This window comes from Rhagoletis zephyria, unplaced genomic scaffold (assembly GCF_001687245.7).
Source record: "Rhagoletis zephyria isolate East Lansing unplaced genomic scaffold, Rhagoletis_zephyria_1.1 Rzeph_scaffold_00230, whole genome shotgun sequence".
Taxonomy (NCBI): Eukaryota; Metazoa; Arthropoda; class Insecta; order Diptera; family Tephritidae; genus Rhagoletis; species Rhagoletis zephyria.
Genome location: NW_016157314.1, coordinates 305,066 through 328,030, shown reverse-complemented (window position 1 = coordinate 328,030; position 22,965 = coordinate 305,066). Strand labels below are relative to the sequence as shown.

The 22,965-nt window shown below is 35.7% G+C and overlaps 1 pseudogene; it reads right to left on the bottom strand.

Moving 5' to 3' along the window:
- Nucleotides 1-16,808, bottom strand: part of LOC108358271 (uncharacterized) — a 35,186-nt pseudogene extending 18,378 nt beyond the window's left edge.
- Nucleotides 16,809-22,965: the final 6,157 nt, after the last annotated feature.

Below are 22,965 nucleotides of genomic sequence, written 5' to 3'. Positions count from 1 at the left end.
CAAGATCTACAACAGGCTAAAATCACTCTGATTATGTCTACTCAGACCCGCTATTATGATCGGATATTATGATAACACTTTTAATGGTATCAAAGCCAATAAATGAAAAGAGCCCACTCTTAGTTCTTAATCCCTTCCTAGACTCGAAGGGACTGCTACGAGCCAATGGACGTCTGGCAAACTCCAGTTTGAGTTATAACGAGCGGCACCCAATAATAGTACCCGAAAAATCCCCATTTGCCACACTGTATATAAATTATTTGCACTTATTGATGCTACACGCCGAACATCGGCTTAGACAAGAGCTTTATATCCCACGACTAAAGCCGCAGATAAAGAAATGTATTTTCCTGTGTAAAGCCTGCCCTCTACATAAGCAGAAAATGCGCACGCAGATCATGGCAGCTCTACCGCCTGAACGCTGCAATTTCTGTTTGCCCTTTACCATCACGGGTGTTGACTCTGCGGGGCCTCTATGTTAAGGTCTTCCACCTTTACGAAGGGCTATGTGGCCGTTTTTGTATGTTTTTCGACAAAAGCGGTACACCTTGAGTTATGTTCAGATCTGACAACTGTAGCTTTTTTGCGGCATTTGCCCGCTTTGTCGGAAGGCGTGGATTTCCCTCAAAAATAATGAGCGACAATGGCAAAACATTCGCCGGAGCTGAAAGGGCCACTGAGGAGCAATTATTAAGAAATATGCACCCCAAGGAATTAATTTGCAATTTATTCCCCCTAGCGCTCCACACATGGGGGGTACTCCGGGAATCCGCCGTAAAAAGATTTAAAGCGCATTTCGAGAAAATCGCTGGTAATTATAAATTTACTTATGAAGAGTTCACCACACTATTAGCTCGAATTGAAGCCATTCTCAACTCACGGCCTATCAAAACCCTCTCGCAAGATCCCTTCTATTTCACAGCCCTCACCCCTGGGCATTTTCTCAGAGGAGCTCCACTTCTGGCCATACCCGAGCCAGAAACGCAATCCTTATTACTCACAAATCGATGGGAAAGAATTAAAGTTCTCCGTCACGAATTCAGCCGTCGATGGAAGGAGGAATATCTAAAAGACCTCCATAAAAGATACCGATGGAAAAACACTCGAGAAGCGCCAAAGATTGGAGACTGTGTCCTAATTCATGACGAATGTCTTCTCACCACGGAATGGCGCCTCGGCGGTATAGAGCAAATATATCATGGCTCCGACGGTCATTTCCGCGTAGTTGATCTCCGTACACAAAGCGGCATACTAACTCGTCCGCTAGTCAAGCTATGTTTCCTTCCAACCGCCTGTCCTACCGATTGCGCGAATACCGATACCTAAAATCATCAAACCGCAATAAACGTAACAAATCCGTAGCAAAAACCGAGAGTATCAAAAGTGCCTAAATCCGTGCCTTCGAACTCACACCAAGTGACTTACGCCTAGCAATTATGTTCATAACTGCTCTCATCTATGCTATACTAAAGTCCGTTCTCCCCTAATGTAGGTAAATATGGACGTGGAAATGCTTGAAGCCGCACTAACTCCAACTATCCGTTTGGCAATCACCGTGCCATGCTCGGCAGCACCACTAGTAGCAGCTCCTCGCTCTACTACGCCGCGTACCTCAGCACCTCCGGCCGCAGCCCACAGTGGGGTAATCGACCCTGAAAGTGGAGATCAATTCAAATGAAGTAAAAAAAAAATAGAAATCCGAAAATAGTTTAGAGGGATTTTTTTTTTTACGTAGGTCTTTAAGGCGTTACCAAAGAGCAAGAAAAGTTAAAATTTAGTTTTTACTCCCATAAATATTTTTTATTATTAATGATAATTTGTTAAAATCCTAATAATCATTAATTACAAGTTAAACTTCTCTTCTAACATTATAATAATTATCCTCATCATTATCTTCATTACTATTTTCATCATCAACATCACCCACATCATCACCTTTTTAGGTAATTTTTTATATGATAATGAATTCGAATTGTACAAATTTTCTCTTCAACAATTATCTACATGTTTTTGTTAAGCCTAGAGAGCAATTAAGAATATATAACCTTTAATAAAAGTAATCATCATCTTCGCTGGCGTCATTGTCATCATTATCAACATCTTCATCATCGCTATAAGGCTGCATAATTAACAACTGTTGTGCTTATCTCGGCAAATCCTACATTTTTTTGGGGTAGTTTTCTCAAACTTGATACAACAGGGTCGGAACTAATCAAAAGTCTATTAAATATATCTTCATTCGTTTTTTTTCTGTTGCACTTGCGAGAAAAATGTTCTCTGTAGCTCTTAAAATCTTTTTCGCCCCTCTAGAGCTTTTTTTGACAATTGGCGTTTGTTTTTTATTTTTATTTTGAACACGGAAAACCTGTAGAGGACTCAAGCAAACTTCTTCCAACTATTCCAACGAATTTTCAAATCAGAGATAAAATATCTCATCTTTTCATTAAACTCTTTTAAATTTTCATCAGACGGCCTGATGCGATCTTTCATTTGTCCCGTTAAAATCTTAAATTTATCATTGAATTGATCGCAGCGAGAGTTTTTCATTGTTTCCTAAAGGCTTTGACGAGTAACCCATATGATATTTGAGCTCGTTCCTATAAAGAAAATAATAATATAATTAGGGCTTTATAGTTATGGTTATTCTCCGTTTACCCGTCTACCCGCAACCATATTAGTTAAAAATATCATCACTATCATTATTTCTATTCACTGCACATGACATTCATGCATAGAAATAGCAACACTATAAACAATAACAAAGATTATAATTAACACTAAAAATATGCATCATGTACCATTCTTTACGGTATCACATATACCCTATAAATCATTGGACAAATAAATTACGCATTCTAAGCTATTATTGTAAAATTTAATAAGCCCAAATTTTATTTTATGAGTCAAAGCAGATATGTACATAAATGTATACATACTTTCTTTGATACATGCAAGTACTAAAAGTTTCGCCTTTGAAACAAAACAGTATTTAGCCTACGTTTGATAATAGACGTATGTACTTAATAGTTATGCCGTATGTAGGGTATAAAAAAACAGTAATTGAGCAAACAATGAACGTGGACAATAACAATATTAATTTTTTGTACGCTTTGTACTTAGTTTTCACTTGTCATATTTGGTTTTGTTCTTCATCGAGAATTTCATGTATATTTCACCAACGAGGTTATATTATATAAATCGATATACTGAAATAGTGCGCCGACATGCCGCAACTTTTTTTTTAAAGAATGACACTATAACGTCCAAGGTATAAGTAAATGATTACACTTTTGCTTGATCGTACCTACTTCTCAACTATATGTCTACGTATATAGCCAAGAACCCCTTATTTTTACGCTTAAGATAAAAAAAATAAAATAAAATACTTAGAACCATAGTAAAAGAAAACTAAAATCGCTTTGTATTGCCTAAATACCTGAACAAGAAGGTTCCATTACCGTTTTTGATGTATCTTTAAAGAAAACTCAGATATAGTTTGGAAATTTGAAATATTAAATCACGTTTTTCACTTTGCGCGCACCCAAAGGAAAAAGTCACGACTTTGAGAGTATATTGCAAGAAAATGGTAAATTTTTGGGAAAATATTTGATTACATAGTGATGTAGAATCTTATCTGCTTCCATTTGGTACTAAACCCTTCATTGTATTTTGAAATTCATTTTTTAATTAATTCGCAATATCGACATCAATTACCCCACTGTGCGCCGCAGCGCTAGCAAGTCGCGCAAGCTCATGGGTACTGCCTTAACTGCTTGGCGCTGTCGCACGCAACGAGGGAGTGTGAGGGCATCACCGATGCTCAACTCGCTTGATGCATCAACCCAAAATGCTCAACTCTCTTAACGCATCAACCCACAATGCTCAACAATCCCGCTTGATGCATCACCACTCCTCCGGAATGGTCTTAAAAAGCAACAGCCAAAGCGCTAAAAGCTGTTGGGGCTCTGTATGACTTTCAGCATACAGAGGTGGTACAAAAGTTACCATTGGCCACAGCGCCTACCCACATTTTTGACATACATAATACATAACGGATGCTCAACTTGCTTGACGCATCAACCCGCACACGATGCTTAACAAGCCCGCTTGATGCATCACAACTCTTCCGGAGTAGTCTCACGGGGCTCTGTATGGCTTTCTGCATACAGAGGTGGTACAAAGAGGTTACTATTGGTCACAGCGCCTACCCATTGTTGAGTTCAACGGACATCGTTTATATATATATCAACATACATGTTAATTTAAAAAGCGAGTATCTTTTATTTAAAACGAACGCGAAAATCCTTCTCGCGTTGCTAGACGTCCTAGTCCAAAATTTGTCGCCCGGTTATCGTAATCGTGCCCCAATTAGAATGATCCAAATCGTTTCTGAAAGAAGTGATCGTAATACTGAGCTGGATAACCCAAGGTATGTCGTTAGCGTTTGTAGTAGGGATGCATCAGAAACATCGATGTTTGCTATTCGATGTATCGAATAAAACCGATGTTTTGGTCTTTCCGACATACATCGATAGGTTCTTTCCCGTACGCAACGTGGGATCCCGCGGGTGCCCAAAACAGCCCAGAAATCATTCCCGTACTCATCAAAATGGGTAATAGAGATCCCGAAACAGCCCGGACTTTTTCTTCGGGTAAAAATGGATAAAGTGTCAAAGTGCATATCAGCTGGTTTGTGTTTACATGTTGCCTACATTCACTTGGGGCTTTTAAGGAATAGTTAATGTATTTTCTATCTTTATATTGTTAAAATCAAATTTGTGAAACAAAAATTCAATTTTCAAGAGTTTCCAGCTGTTTCTCAAATTCTGGGCACGAAATGTAGTTTTTTGCGTTCCCGTATTTCTGGATTATGTTCGATTTTTTAGAGAAAACTTTTCGCTTATTCTCTAATCACCGGATCCGGTCCGGATTGTTAGGGAAAGATCCTGATATATCGATGCATTTTGTTTCGATACTTCGACTTTTGTGTGCAATGTACACTGTACATACTAAAATTATTTTGGATGCTTCAAAACTCTATTCTAAATGTGGATTTTTCACTATTCAACCACTATTAGAATATACATTCTATTAATATTATCCAAAATATTATTGCACTAATAAATTAAATATTAATTTATATAATATTGCCACTCTAAAGCCATTTGGAAATTTGGATAGATTTGAAACAGCAATTTCCAAAATTGTTTCACATAACTTATGAACCAGTAAAATAATATAGTGTGCCAGCCAGTTTGATGTACGCTTATTTCTAAGCAAAATTTGAGTTACGTCATTTTCGCTTTTTTCAATTGTGGCATTAACCCTTGGCTTTTTTGCATACCTCTGCCCGGTTTCGGCTTAGATTCTCATCCTGATGGACTGAAAACATCGGTACTGCAAAGTTATGTGTGCTTTTGCACAAGCGACAAGAATTTCTTGATATGTTTTTCTTTTAAAGTTTGCACTCAAATCAAAAAACTTCATAATTTTTCACTCAAGGTGGCTAACATGAATGTCAAATGAAAGAAAAAATTATGATAAAGAATGGGCAAATAAGTGTACCGAGATAGAATATCATTGCTAGCTGGCACACTCTATATTATTTCATTAGCTTATAAACATTTAACAATTGTCGCCACTTTCGTAGCTTCCGAAAATTGTTTTTCGAAGGATTCTCAAAAGAACAGAAAAAACTGGGTATTGTAACTGTCTAAATCAATTAATACATTTCACTGTGAGTTATTACTTAAACACTTATCGAAGTTACGATTGCTTCATTTCCTTGTTGTATAATCTTAATTGAAAGAAACTGTTGATATTAAGAGTGTTCGCTATGCAAAAAACTTGTACAAATTGGTACCAATTCTTACCAAATCATGTTCGTTTGCCAAAAACCTAGTAAAACTTGCAAGGAGAGAGCAAAATTTTAACATTTCAATTGGAGGGGTAGTAGCAAATTGGTGCTAGGAAAATTTTTTGCCAGCAAGAATTGCAAGCAGGATTGTAGCACGTGGTTGCATTTTTGTCAACATTAATTTGTATCTACAAGTTTGTTAAATTTAAAAATGAACAATCTTGTTGCGATTTACTAATAAGGAAGTATGTAAATATTTGTTTATTGAATTAATTTAATCAATTCCAAACATTTGAAAGGTACTCGGCTCAAAAGCTGTATTCGTAATCGGAACGCAGTCGACACCACTGTCGAAATAGGAAATCCGACAGTGACTTCCACACAAAGAAATTGAGGTGTAGGTAAAGTGATACTAGCAGCCGTACAAAAACCAAGCGTACAAGTACTATGTTATAATTATTTCTCCTCGACTAAGCTGAAAGTTTAATGTTGTGTATGGAATTTTTCGATTTATTATTACGAATAAAATAAACGTTTATTTCCCTCCTACTTGTTTCGACGCATATTCGGGTCTTCCTCAAGGAATATATTTATAAGCACGAGAACCATACACATATGTACATGCAGTCATATCAAGAGCACCTCATTTCAAAGTGATATTGTTTTCCACTTTTGTTTAATTATTTATTTTTAAGAATTTTCATTAAAATAAAATTCATTCTCTGAAAAAATCCATTTAAACCCAAGTTTAAAACTTTGTAGAAAACCAGAAAAAATCAACAAATTTTCATCCAAATTTCAAACATTTTTTCAGAATTTTTTGAGTATTTAGTTTTAAAGCCCTTGCAATTTTACAGCAATAATGTGCAAGTTTCAAGTGGCTAAAAATTTCCGTTGTTGCGGTTTTCTTCCATACAAAAATAAATTGTGTTTATTCGTTATATGGGAGCAAATGCGACAAAAAGAATCAAAGATAAAATTGAATGGGCTATAAAGCTTCATACTCAAAAAAATTTTTATACTTCTGAGTAAATAAGTTTGAGATGTGTATGGAAATTAGTTGCATTTTTTTTAGATTTCTACAAAGTTTTAAGCGTGGGCTTACAGGGTTTTTTTAAATGAACTTTAATTTAATTGAAATATTTTCAGCAAATCACCACTAAACGCTATATACCGTCTGAATTTCATAAATTGTATAATATAATTACAGAAATATAATAAAAGCACTTGAATTTTCAAAATATAAATTATACTTTTATGATTTGCTTTAAACCATTAATGTGCTACTCTTCCACGCGAGAATCTGAAATGTGCTACCTTTCCACGCAAAAATCTGAAATGTGCTAGGCTTCCACGCAAATAATGAAATGTGCTACTTTTCGACGCAAATAATGAAATGTGCTAGCCTTCCATGATAATAGTGAAATGTACTAGTCTTCCACGCGAATAGTGAAATGTGCTACTCTTCGTAGGGACCGACGATATAGTGTTTAGTGTTGGACAATTTTTGCTCTTAAAATTAGGAAAATTATGTCGAGCAAAAATAAAACTAGGTACTCAAAAACGCGAATATGTGGTAGATTTCAGACCTTGTGTGGTAGATGTGGTAGAAGCTCAAAGAAGTGGCCGATCTACCACAATGTGGTAGAAGTCCGATCACTGGTTAAGCTCCGTGCAGTGAAGAAGCGAGTAAGCTCGGCGAGATAACCGTTTACTTTCGAGCACAAATCATCAATTTCATTCCCAGACGCCATGATCGAACAATCGTCAGCATAAAAGACTATCGAGACTCCCTCTGGTGGTTGAGGGAGCTTTGAAATGTAAAAGTTAAACAGTAATGGGTAAAGGCCATATTATTTTCCTATTTTCCACTCAGATAATTCGCCGACCACCGTTTGATTCCCTGTGGGAGAGAGGAGGCCTCCATGTCATATAGTAGCGTTGAGTGGCTGACAGTGTCGAACGCCTTAGACAGGTCCAGCGCTAATAAAATGGTTCTCTCACAGGAGCGGTTTCGGTTAAGGCCACGAGTTATCTGGGTATTTATGGCGTTAAGTGCTGTTGTTGTGCTGTGCACTTACGGAATCCATGCCGATGCTTCGCTGGGGTCAGGTGGTTCGTAAAATACGGGAGCAGCAAGACCTCTAGTGTCTTCGGTACCGGGGAAAGGGGGGTTATCGGACGATAGGACTCTCCTTTGTTGGCTGGTTTCCCCGGTTGGAGCAGTGGGACCATTCTCCCCATCTTCCAAATGTCTGGAATGATGAGAGTGGCCATTGACAGATTGAGGACCTCCGCTAAGTACGCTACTCCCGCAGGACTCAGCATCAACAAATTTCGTCGAGTACAATGGCTTTGGAAGCTTTTGCCTTCCCGATGGCTACCCTTAACTCACCGCTGGTGAAAACAAGAGGCGCACTAGGTTTTAGCAGTTTGTGCAGCCTTCTCATCACTCGACGTTTGGCTTTATCCACCGGAGGACGCAACATGAATTGCCCGCTAAAATAGCTCGCGCATCGCTCCGGGTCTGATGAAGCGTGGCTACCAAAGTATATTTCAACTCTGTCGTCACGCTTCGTCCGGTTGGAGAATGACCTCACGGTAGACCAAAGCTTACTGACACCAGAGGCGAAGTTGGAGGTCTTCAGATGCTCTTCCCATTTCTTCCGCTTATGTACGTTCACACGTTACCGAATCCGAGTTGAGATCCCTGATACGGGGATTTCCGGGATTGGCCTGACGAAGGTTGTCACGTTCATCGGCTAGGACAGCCGCTTCAGCAGGAAAATTCGGACGGGGGTCCGAGATACATCCCGCTGGCATGAAGCAGGCTGCAGCAGCAGTGACAACCCTGCGGAATTTACGATCACCTACGCGAACGTCGGTTGATGTGGGTAGTGCAGTGAAGGCGTGAAATGCTAGCTATTGACTCTCGAACGAAACGCATTAAAATAAACACTTCGATTTAATTTTACAGTTTTATTTAAATAAAAGAGAGATCCCGACTAGCGACATAAACTCCTCAACGTTCAAAGTATTCTGCGTAACTATTCTTAGCTTCTACTATTATTTATACACACGCTTAGATTCTACGCTTACGCCTCTATGCTTAACATATTGGCTCACGTTGGGTGTTCCACCGCCGTCACTCAATTCCTTGCTCAATCATCGCACTCTAAGTGTGTCATTAGAAATTCGATCTATATTTCGTTATTCCTGCATTGCTTGTTTGCACTGCGCTTAAGTCGGTTACTCAAAGGGTCGAAGTGCCTGCGCTTCTTTGTTCAAGTGCATTGCCATTAATTGTGTAATTTATGCGAGACGTTTTTAGTGTCAGAGTTGCTGACAGAAATAGAGGTCAATCCGAATATGGGTTAGCGTTGACAGCAATCCGATATTTGACACTGCTTTAAAAATACAGGGCAGTGACGATTATCGTGACACCACCCTTTTCTTCATGAAAAATTTTTAATTCGTTTTTAGTAGTAAAAAGGGATGAACGATTTTTCACTAAAAAATTATAGTGATTATATTATTTTATAAACTTACATAATTTCTTTTTTTTCAGTTATATATTAATAAATTGCTATATTGTAATTGAATGAAATTTGGTTTCTTAATTTAATAGTATTTGAATTTTTTAATTTTGATTACCTTAGCTGTTTGTACTTATTTTATTTTATTAAGTGGTGCTTTACTTAACTGAGCTAATATTATTCTGATTAGCATATTTTATTCTAATAGGTTTTTACTTAGTTGAACTTCTTTAGTTTTCTTGATATGGTTTTGTTAATTTGAGCGCTCAATTCATTGTTTTATGTTTTGAAATTTAAGAAATAGATAAAATATGGTGCGTCACACCTCTTAGGTTTACATTTACTATTTACATTTTCTTTAACCGATCTTATGTACGGTTGTAGTTTTTGAATTTATATCAATTTTGCAATTATTGTTATTGTCTACTTCTAACACGCGGTAAGAACCTTTGTATATGCTGTCTAATTTATGGCTAGCTTCAACGTGAAGCTAAACCATGACATCTACCTGAATAGACTGCGGATTTGACTTTTTATCGTATTGCTTGTTGTTTTGTTGTTTTGACCTTTCTAAGTAATCTCTAGCTCTGTTTTGCGCTAATTGTAGTCTATATTTTAGTTCTTTACTATAGTTGTCAATGTTGTATAGTGGATCGATTGTTGTCTAATTTAGAAAGTCGTATGATGGTGGTGTTTTACCATAAACTAATTCGAGTGGAGTATAACCATGTGTTGTTGATGGAGTGGTGTTATATGCGTATGTGAAGAACTTAACGCATTCAACCCAATTATTTTTACTTCCGTTTAAGTAAGATCTAAAATATTCATTTGGTGTTTTGTGACTACGTTCAACAGTGCCTAACGTTTGATGGTGTTATGGAGTGGATGTTTTGTGCTCAACCTTCAAAAGTTGGCAAAGTCCTTTGAGAAGTTCATTTTTATATTCAGTACCCATGTCAGTAATGATAGTCTTTATGGGTCCATGAATCAAAATGCAATTTTCAACGATTGCTTTCGCAACATCTTTGGGTGTTTTGTTCGGAATTGGAACAGTTATTAGAAATTTAGTTAAATCGCATACGGGTGTTTCCATCGGAAGGTCCACCACGACAAAAGAAAATAAAAGTCTTATATCTAAAGTATTTACGGGCCGATTAGTCTGCTTTTTAAAATATGTACTGGCTATGTAAGTATAATCATGTTTGCGTAAAATGGTCTTCCTATGTGGCGCCAAGGTTGAGATATTTCGAAAAACCGTATTCATGGTCCGCTTTGGTTCGAATTTGGCGTATGTAGTTGAAACATAATAAATCATAGATTTCCAACAAATTCACCGTGAATTGGCGCTGAAGTCAAAATATAAGGTACTAGCAGACCCGGCGAACTTCGTCCCGCCCAAAATTTTTATATATTTTATTGAAACTTTTTGGTCCAACATTTTCACCAACAATTCACGTTTACGATTTTCATTGGCACATTTGTCTGCTAAGATTAAGGTTTGGTGGTCATTTGCCGCTTTAAATAACCTAAGGAAAGTGTTATATCCGTTCTTGAAATTCTCCAGTTGTGCGGCATTTCATAGCACGGTTATTCGCAAAGCGAAATAAATTTTTTCCTCTTCACTCCCTGGCGGCAACAATGACCCGGTTCTATAGTGAATGTCCTAGAAGCTTTACAGTATAGTAGGTGGCAATTTCAAAATGGGTGCGAATCATTGTTCTACAGAAATGCAATATACATATACTTATTTCAGACGAAATACCTTAAAAGTTTGAACGCATAATAATATTGGAAAATCACATCCATTGGGCCAATTGCAACGCAGGAGCGTTCGATATACTCAATGGTGCAACAGGTCGATTTAATCTGACCTTCACGGCCCCTTTTCTCACTTGGCTATTTTTAGTAATAGCTCGACTTCAGCACCACTTGGCAGCACGTTTTTGCAATAGTATTGCATACATATTTAAAACATTAGCCAAATCGGATCATAAATAAGATTTTTAGTAATAACTCAACTACAGCGCCAACTGTCGGATTAAATTGTGAAACTAAACCATCCAGAGACCCACTCAAATACACAAAAAGTTTCGTTAAAATCCATACAACCATTTAGGAGGATTTCACTCACAAACACACCTACAGAAGAATAAAAAAATTCATTCAAAGATAGCTAAAGGTCGGTACGTTTGTAGGCCTCACACCCCTTTTCAAATAGCCCAAATTTTCTCCATGAGTATGGGCTTGATTTCAACTATATACATATCTCCATACGAAGTTCCAGTACTGTACCATGAATACTTTCAGAGATATGCAGTATAAAAATTCGATTTATATGGGAGGAGCCACGCCCCCCTTTCCAACAGCTGCCCTCTTTCTTCATGAGTATGCGATTGATTTCGTATATCTCCATACCAAGTTCCAGAACTCTACCATGAACACTTCCAAAGATAGGCAGTATGAAAAATTCGGTTTGTATGGAAGATGCCACGCCCCCTTTTCCAATAGTTCCAATTTTTCTCCAAGAGTATGCGATTTATTTCGTACATCTCCATACAAAACTCTAGAACTCTACCAAAAAATTTCCAGAGATAAGCAGTATGAAAAATTCGGTTTGTATAGGAGATGTCACACCCCTTTTTACAATAGCTAAAATTTTTCTCCAAGGGTATGCGATTGATTTCGTATATCTCCATACCAATTTCCAAAACTCTACCATGCACACTTTCAGAGATATGTAGCATGAGAAATTCGGTTTGTATGGGAAGTGCCACGCCCCCTTTACATATAGATTTTTTTTTCAGCCTAAAACCAACCTTGGGACACGTGCGGCAGGTGGCAGTTTCAAAAAAATCGGTTCAGCCGCTCTCGAGCCTTGCGAAAACTAACAAACGGCTTTCTAAATATAAATTAGTTGAGATATATTATATGTTATAATTATATTTTGACAGTATCCGTTCTTTCTGATTGGCGCAAAAAAATCTTGCCTAGTGACGAATTCGCCCCTTGATATGGTCGTTACTTAAAGCGATTTATATCCGAAATTGCATGAAAATTGGAAAACAGGAATCTATGAGCTTATCCAGGCAAAAAGCTACCTATGTACCGACGTTTAAGCAAGTCGGACCATAAATACGATTTCTTCGAACAGATCGGTCCCGGGTCTACTTCTCGGACAAAATGGATCATATATGCTAATATATGCTAAAAAGCTACCTACGTACCGAATTTTAAGCTAATCGGACCGTAAAAACGATTTTTTCGAATAGATCAGTCCCTGGTCCACTTCTCGGAAAAATGGACCATATGTCCTAATATATGCTAAAAAACTACTTACGTACCGAATTTCAAGCAAATCGGACCATAAATGCGATTTTTTGGAAAGATCGGTCCCTGGACCACTTCCCGGAAAAAATGGGTCCTATATGCTAATATATGCTAAAAAGCTACTTACGTACTAAATTTGAAGCAAATCGGACTATAATAAGATTTTTTCGAATAGACCGGATCCTGGTCCACCTACCCGAAAAAAGTAAAATTTTTTTAGCCTAAAACATGGTGGTTACCGAAAGCTATTTGTATACAAAATTTCATGAAAATCTGACCAGCCGTTCGCGAGATTACCTGTTACAAAAAAAAGGGACTTCTCTTTATATAATTAGTATAGATATTCTACATAAAATACATGTTTCATTTGCGTTAAAAATTCATATAAAAGCAATATTAACAAAAATATAACGATGGAATATTACGTTTCACACTTGGGGTTGTAAAGGAAAATTGAAACAAGTTGCATTATTTCAAAAAACTCTAAAAACAACTAGAATTGCTGCAAATCATATTAAAATAAGTTTCATGAAAATAGCCAGCTACAATTCGCAGAGTTTTGCGATTTTGTAAGAAAAGAAAAAATCTTCCATTTTTTGTCACGTAACGACACTCGCTTTAAATTCTTATATTTCAGGACCAAGCAGTTCGATTGTTTTCATTTTTCTGTTAAATATAAAGCTAATTATGTGCTATACAATGGCCCAAAAAAGTTAAAGAAAACAAATGGTATTCCTTGTTTTTATCACATTGAAACGTACGACTGTCACGTATGCGACGTATGGAAATACCCATATGATTGTAACTGCATAATCATTATTGTTAAATGATTTTGGTAATGGTCCTACTGCGTCAATTTGTATCGTGTCAAATGCGTTGATGGGTGTTGGTGTTTTTGTTAATTGTTCTATATTTTTATACCTGATTTGTTTGTTTTGCACTTTTCACACTTTTGATGTAGTTTCTAATATCTTTTGTTAAATTTTTCCATGTGTAATTTCGTTTTATTTTATTTAATAGTCGCGTGACGACTGGGTGGCCACCAAAGACAGGGTCATCGTGAGTTTTTCTAGAAGTTCTTGTTTTTGACTTTCAGAAGTTGGTGTTATGAGTGCCGGTGTTATGGCAAGTGTTACTTTTTTTTTAAATTTTGTTGCCTATATTTTTAAATTCATTCATGTCGACATATTGAAATATTCTATCACTGATTGCAATCTTTATATTATCGATATCCTTACTGCCAACTAATTTTTCAAGTTTTGGAAATAATTGCGCTAGAGCGAACATGAACAATAAGTTTATCTATATTGAGTTCTAGAACATGTTTTTTACCATTTAATATTTTCAATTTTTGAGTACTCTTATCTTCAATTAGTTTTAGGCATGGTAACTTTCTGATTTTTTCGTTTGTTAATGTTTCATAAATTTGTACAGATACGTTCGTTTTATTTGTTTATGTGTTTGGTAGATCATTTGGTGAAGGGTTGTCTTTTTATGTTTTTGATCTTGAAGTGACTTGGAAAATTTTGGTATTCTCGTCTTTAACTTGTTTGATTTGCCCAAAATCAATACGAGATAAAGCGTCAGTACCACAATTTTATTTGCCTTTAATATATTCTATTTCGAAATCAACTTCTTCGAGATCGAGTCTCATTCGTGTTAACTTTGATAACGGATTTTTCATGCTGAACAGATATGTGAGGGGTTATGGTCACTTTTGACAAATAATTTTTTACCGAAAATATATGGTTTAAAGAAGTTTATTGCACTGTGAATTGCTGTTAATTCTTGTTCTGTTATAAATCTACGATAATAATTTACAAAAGCTATAAATCTTTTTGCTTCGTCTCCATTTGTGGCTTTCGTGGGTTGATTTTATCGTATTTAGAGTTATCGGGTAGAATTCCTTGATATGTACATTTATGACCTAGAAATGTTACTTCAGAATTAAAAAGTGTACATTTATCTGGGTGTAATTTTAAATTTGTCTGTCTACAAATGTCGAAAATTTGTTTGAGATTTGAGATTATATGGTTTTCGGAGCATCCTGTTACTTTGAGGTCGTCCATATAGACGAAAGCTTTATTTGGGCCTAATCCAGAGAATGGCAGTGACATCATACTTTGAAAAGAGTTTGGTGAGATTTTTAAACCAAATGGTAAACGTTTGAATCTGTATGATCCTTGATCTGAAGAGGAGGATGTTAGGTCTCTAGAGTTTTCTTCAAGTTCAATCTGGTGAAATCCGGATATTAAATCTAAATTGCAAAAATATCTTGCTGCGCCTAGTTCATCTAAGATGTCATCAATGCGTGGAAGTGGAAATTTATCAGATACTAATTTTTTATTCACTTGTCTGTAGTCTATCACTAATCTCCATCTTTTGTTTTTACTGCCTGGTAGCTCTTTTTTGGGAACCAGTAAGATTGGGCTCTTATATTCCGATGCCGATGGTTCTATAATATCAGTTTTTCTATTTGCCTATTAATTTCGGGTTTATTCACGTGTGGTAATCTGTAGTTTTTAATGTAAACGGGTGTATCATCTTTGACTCTAAGTTTTTGTTTGTAAAAATTGTTGAAAGTGATGTTGTCTGTCTCTAATGGAAATACATCTGTATATTCTTTGCATAAGTTAATGAGATTTTCTCTTGAATGCTCTGCACAATTGTTTGATAATTTATTTAATATTGTTTTGTCTCTATCTTCTGTTTTTTCAACTGCTTTAAATGTTACCTGATAGTAGCTTTTAAGAGTTTCGGATTCAATTTTGAAATTATCTAAATATAAATTGTCATCTGTGGTATTAAGAATTTTGATGTATGCATTATTAGGGTTTAGTTTCATCTGTGGTATTAAGAATTTTGATGTATGAATTATTGGTGTTTACTATTGTGTTGCTATGAATACACCTGCTGCTATTGTTTGAGTTGGAATGAAAACTTTATTTTCTGTTGAATTGATGTTAATATTTCTAATTACTTCTGATCGAGCTGGGAGAGTTAGAGTATTTGGTTTTGGTGAATTAAGTATCTCTCTAAATTGGAATTTCAATTTTAAAATTTGGTCTTATTATAAACCAACTTTTACCAACAATTAAATTTTTTAATGAAATCTAAACCAATGATTCCATCGCATGGGATTGGGAAATTTTGTTCTACTATTCGCATTGTATGTTGAATTTCGTAGTTTCTGAATGAGAATTTTGCGTCTACTGCATCTATTGTTGATTTAGTTCCTTCACCTATTCCTATAAGGTTAAATTTCCGATCTGTATTTATGTTATCTACGTTTGTATAATTTTTGGATATGCTTATATCTGATCTTATATCTTGTCGGCCGCTGTGGTGTAGTGGTAAGCAGTGCGCGCTTCCACTCCGCAGCACCTGGGTTCAAACCCTGGTCAAAGCAACATCGCAAAAATATAGAAAAAGGGTTTCTCCTTAACAGCGGTTCCCTCGGCAGGCAATGGCAAACCTCCGAGTGTATTTCTGCCATGAAAAACAGCTTCACATAAAAATACAATCACCGTTCGGAGTCGGCGTAAAACTGTAGGTCCCTCCTCTTTGTGTGACAACATCAAGGCGCACGCCACAAATCGGAGGAGAACCTCGGCCAAACACTAATATATGTGTAAGCGCCAATCTATTATTATTATTATTATATCTGATCCCGTATCTAGCAAAAATGTGTCTGTTGAGTTTGTCAAAGATGTTTTAATGAGGACATAATTGCCAAATTTTAAGTTTATATGTAGGGTCTTTATCTCATTTTCATTTATTAATATTTTCTTCTAGGTGCATGATCCTCAGTTGGGCATCCTGAGGACCCTGCGTGTTTTCCGGAGTTGCTTCAATAGCTCTTACGTTACTTTGGGCTCTTCCTCTCTTTGAGTTTTGATTTCTATTGGTGTATTGGCCTCTACGATAATTGTTGTATCCCTGATAACGTTGACTGTTTTGGTGTTGTTCATTGTTATTTCTATAGTACCTGTTTGTGTTATATCTGCCTCCGTAATTTTGGTTTCCTCTACCTCTATAGTTGTAATTGTGGTAGTTTTGGTTTCTGACAAAATTGATGCTAGCAACATCTGTATCGTTTGTGCTTAATAGGGATGGGTAAATTCGATATTCGAAGCTTCGAAATTCGAATTTCAATCGAATTTTAGCTCCAAATTGGGAAATTTGGAAATCGAACTTTGTGTTGCTAAAATTCGGATAAAATCGAATTTTTCTAAAAAAAATCGAATTTCATAAATGATATGAATAAATAAACAAACCTTATACTTTTTATCAACAGCTTATTCTAAGCTTCTTAAATATGTAAAAGCTTCCTCGATGACTGTAGAAATGTGGATTTAATAAATGTTTTTTGTCGACCAAATTTTTTTTGTATACACCCTTTAACACAATACTATTTTACGCTTCCGATTTATAATTTTTTTTATTTCAGACTGATGACAAATTATCTTTTAATGAATATATAAAATTATCGGTTGGTGGCCTATGTATTTGAATATTTTCGAAGTATACTTGGCCATTTTGCTTAGTTCCCCACAGTGTTGGGAAATAAAATTGTTCCTTCAGTATGAAATCTATATAAAAAGTGTACTTTTCGACTGTAAATTGTATCGACTTTTTAATTTGCTCATATGCATGCATGCATACATAGATTCCCTTCAAGACCAATGATTTGATGGTATTCACGGGAAAGTTTATGTAGGTACATTTACATATTTTACACTTTTAACATAAATGTCAGATATTTTAAGATACACTTCTTACCAAACAAATTTTTTTAAGTTATTATGAATGGATAAAAAAGACATCTTCTTTGAATTCAGTACTAAAACTTGACATTTCAAGTGCTTATCAAAACTTAAAATTATATATTTTTAATTATAAAACTGCAGTTTACACTTTAAAAAACCCATATAAATCCAAAGTTTAATCTTTGCGCAACATTAAAAAAAATCAACAAACTTTCGTAAAGCTTTTTAATTAGATTTCCTAGAAATACATATTTTGAGTATGCAGTTTTGCAGCCCGATCAATACAAAAAAACGCAAGTTTAAAATACATTGCTGCGACTTATCGTTGATTTTTAATATATATATTTTTTTTTGATGAAGGCGTTGCTCATTTTCTTCATTAAAAAATCGTCGAATATACTTAGGCACTCCGCACATTACGCGCCTAATCATAGTAGAGTAATCGTTTTGTCATGTCAAAACGAATGCATGACGACTCGACTTCTGCACACTTGGGCGCCCTGCGTAAGCCCTGCTTGCGCGCACATTACACATTTTCTGGCCGGTCTTTCTCACTAATACACTCCCGCGAACATTTCTGCAATAAAATATTGCATACACGTTTATGGCTTAATACAATTGGCACGAGTTTTAGCACATAATCATTAATTTTCAATTATTATCTACTGAAATGACAAATAATTTTTATTTCGAGCACAAAAAAGTAAACAAATGCCGATATCAAAACGGCGAAATTTGGAAATCGAACTTTGTGTTGCTAAAATTCGGATAAAATCGAATTTTTCTAAAAAAAATCGAATTTCATATTTATTTCCAAAAAAATCAACTCTTCAACTTTCTTGTTTCTGACTAAATTTGCCATCACTGTGTGTGGCACTCCATTTGTCTTAGGGATGCAAGGAAACAATACATGTTTTTTGATCTGATGCATCGAGACAAAAAATCTGTGTCAAGAAGGAACTGTTATTATTAAATTAAAAAAATAAAATTGTAAAAAGTGCTTCTTTGTTGATTTTTTATTTTAAATTTGTAGAGGCTTTTACGTTTGGTAGCACGAAGCTTTTGCCTGAGAAGACCCCTAGTAAAATTTTCCGGAGAGTAATTTTCTAGAGTACACCAGTCGCCTAACGACCTTCCAAATTTGCTTTTTTTGGGATTTATTGAAGTAAGGATCAAAATTACCCTTTTAGGCGGGAGCTAATAGGTTAAAATGTTCTACGTAAATATTTCGCATGCAATTTTATTATATATGTCTTAACCTTTAATTTCGCTCAGACATATATTTTAATTATTTTTTTGAAAACTACTTAGGCCGAGACATGAAAACTTTAGTAGGCCATGAAATAAAAATACGAGCTAAGATCCGCAAATCTACCGAGTGTTTTACTACTGGATGGGTGTACTTTCAGAAAATGTTAACAAAGTCCGGGCTGGTTTGGGCTGCCCTACAGTGTAATTCAGTGGCGTAGCCAGGGGGGACGGGATTTGGGGGGGATAGATCCCCCCTTCGTCAGCGAAATTAAACTTTTTATTTTTGAATTAATAAAGGGTGTATACGAAAAATTTTGGTCGCACAAATACTCGTACTGTCGCGACATAAATAACAGTAGCCCAGAAAAAATACGTATCGCAGTTAGCCAACTTTATACTTTTAATTAAGTCATTACTTGTTTTACGGAATTTGTAATAGTTCTCAAAATGAGCTATACGAAAGCAGAAGTACGCAAATTAATTGTGCGCAAAAAAGGAGAAAATTCAAATTTTTCTTGCAATGATATCGCGAAATCATTGAAAGTTCCTAAGTCGACTGTAACTTATGTGCTCAAACAGTTTAACGAACGTTTAAGTACAGAAAGAAAAGTGGGAAGTGGCGGAAAAAAAGGATTTACTTCAAAAAAAAAAGGCCAATGAAGTGGTACGTATTTTTAAGGAAAATCCTGGACTCTATCAGAGATGTAGCTAAAAAGTTAACATGTCGCAAGGATACGTTCAAAAAGTTCGGAAGGCGAGAGATTTGCAATCATTTAAAGTCCCTTTAACGCCAAATAGAAACGACAAACAAAATGCCACCGCCAAAGCACGAGCGCGAAAGTTGTACGATAATTATGTTCACGATTTCGACTGCATAATCATGGACGATGAAACCTACGTTAAAGCGGACTTCAATCAGCTTCCAGGTCAGAGTTTCTATACGGCTAAGGGCAGAGGCGATGTTGCACCTAAGTTTAAGGAAAAAAAAGTGGATAAGTGGATAAGTTTGCAAAGAAATTTTTGATTTGGCAAGCGATTTGTAAATGCGGTTTGCGAAGCAACGTTTTTGTAACTTCTGGGACAATAAATCAACAAATTTACGTCAAAGAGTGTTTGAAGAAACGACTTCTGCCAATGGTACAGCTTCACACGGGCTCTGTGCTCTTTTGGCCAGATTTGGCAAGTTGTCATTATGGAAATTTGGCTAAGAACTGGTATGAAGAGAAAAATATCGATTTTGTACCGAAAGAAGCCAACCCACCGAATTGCCCCGAACTAAGACCAATTGAAAAGTATTGGGCTATAATGAAAAGAAAACTTCTAAAAACAAAGAAAATTGCCAAAACCAAAGAAGACCTTCGATCAAAAAGGACTGAGGTATCGTCTGAAATCACTCAAAATGATGTGCAGCGCCTAATGAGTGGTATTAACTCAAAAGTCCTATATTTCGCATATGATATGAATAAATAAACAAACCTTATACTTTTTATCAACAGCTTATTCTAAGCTTCTTAAATATGTAAAAGCTTCCTCGATGACTGTAGAAATGTGGATTTAATAAATGTTTTTTGTCGACCAAATTTTTTTTGTATACACCCTTTAACACAATACTATTTTACGCTTCCGATTTATAATTTTTTTTATTTCAGACTGATGACAAATTATCTTTTAATGAATATATAAAATTATCGGTTGGTGGCCTATGTATTTGAATATTTTCGAAGTATACTTGGCCATTTTGCTTAGTTCCCCACAGTGTTGGGAAATAAAATTGTTCCTTCAGTATGAAATCTATATAAAAAGTGTACTTTTCGACTGTAAATTGTATCGACTTTTTAATTTGCTCATATGCATGCATGCATACATAGATTCCCTTCAAGACCAATGATTTGATGGTATTCACGGGAAAGTTTATGTAGGTACATTTACATATTTTACACTTTTAACATAAATGTCAGATATTTTAAGATACACTTCTTACCAAACAAATTTTTTTAAGTTATTATGAATGGATAAAAAAGACATCTTCTTTGAATTCAGTACTAAAACTTGACATTTCAAGTGCTTATCAAAACTTAAAATTATATATTTTTAATTATAAAACTGCAGTTTACACTTTAAAAAACCCATATAAATCCAAAGTTTAATCTTTGCGCAACATTAAAAAAAATCAACAAACTTTCGTAAAGCTTTTTAATTAGATTTCCTAGAAATACATATTTTGAGTATGCAGTTTTGCAGCCCGATCAATACAAAAAAACGCAAGTTTAAAATACATTGCTGCGACTTATCGTTGATTTTTAATATATATATTTTTTTTTGATGAAGGCGTTGCTCATTTTCTTCATTAAAAAATCGTCGAACATACTTAGGCACTCCGCATATTACGCGCCTAATCATAGTAGAGTAATCGTTTTGTCATGTCAAAACGAATGCATGACGACTCGACTTCTGCACACTTGGGCGCCCTGCGTAAGCCCTGCTTGCGCGCACATTACACATTTTCTGGCCGGTCTTTCTCACTAATACACTCCCGCGAACATTTCTGCAATAAAATATTGCATACACGTTTATGGCTTAATACAATTGGCACGAGTTTTAGCACATAATCATTAATTTTCAATTATTATCTACTGAAATGACAAATAATTTTTATTTCGAGCACAAAAAAGTAAACAAATGCCGATATCAAAACGGCAAGCGCCTTACAATGTTGGGCGCTTCGATTCATGAAGTTTTTATGATTAGACGAAAACATGATTATAAATCGTAATATACAGAGCTTCATTTAAATACATCTGTTCGGTATAAAAGCTTCATACTTTAGTACGCCGGAACGATTACACTACTATGACTAGGCGTTTAATATGAGGAGTGCCTTAGATAATATGGAAGAAAATTACCGACATCGTCAAAAATATGCCATACATCAACTGTAAATCACAGCTACTTTAAATTTGCACTTTATTAGACTAAAATTGAATTAGGTAAAAAACTGCAAAATATTAAGAGATAAAATTGAAATAGATAGTTCGAAATTTTTACGAAAGCTTGTCGATTTTTTGAATGTTGTTCAAAGATTAAACTTATTTTCATTTAGTGTTTGTTAAGGAATAAACTATATTTTTATAAACAAATAATTCAAATTAAAATATAATAAAATAAATAGTCAAATCGAGTCAATATAATCATAATAGTATCGTAAAGTTATGATATTTCAGAACATCTCTTTCTTAATTAACGATGACACTGTTTTTATACGAAGCTGATTTCAACATTTTGTTTTAATAAAGCTTAGTATTGAAAATATTCTTTCAAAACTTGCCTAGGAGTGTCATATAATGGTTCGTTCAAAACCTTTTTGCAAAACTTATAAAGGCATAGCTGTACCCTGCCACGCTTTGCTGTGGTATATTCCTGTTACATGGATGATAAATTATTAACGAAACAAAGCATACCTATTTTAAATTCAGTGTGTGGGGTCATCCCTGGAAGATCAATTGAGCTCAAAAATTCCGTTGGATAATTAACTGATTCGTCTTTTCCACAACGGTGTTTATCGACTTATATGTTATTGTTTAAGCGACTTATGCCTTTCCCGCATAAACAAAGAGTAGCGAACACACATACGCACACACACTTGTGTTTAAAAGTAATTCGCTCGTTCTTAATTGGGTATGAATTTTTTATGCATTTCTCAAATATCTCTTCGCTGAACTTAGTGAAGTGATAAGTCGCTGGCATTTTCAGCTATGGTCAACGCTAATCCAACTTGGCTATCACACGGTGCTTTAAGCATCACCCACACTCCACTCCCGGAGTAATTTTTGGCATGGTATTAGGCTTCTGCTTACAAACCACACTGGGGCTCTGCACGAATGCATCCCTGGATAAATTTCAGATCATTGCACAGCAGCCTACGGCAGCTAGAGCATGACTTCCCCAATGAATACACGGTGAAAGGGTCCCATCTTGCGCTACCGCTTCATCAGCCTGCTCTCATATCTCTCTGTCTCTTTCTCTCTCGCATATCAGGCATACGAAGTGCGTGGCTGGCATGATGTACACCTATTAACCGTACGGACTCATTGAGCTCGATACATAAACACTCGCAAAGGTAATTCCTACCTCCTCAACAACTCTTACCCGACCACAACTCTAAACCTGGTCTCCCACTCTCCCTCCGCTAAACAGTTATTTCCTCACATTGGATTGAATATCATTA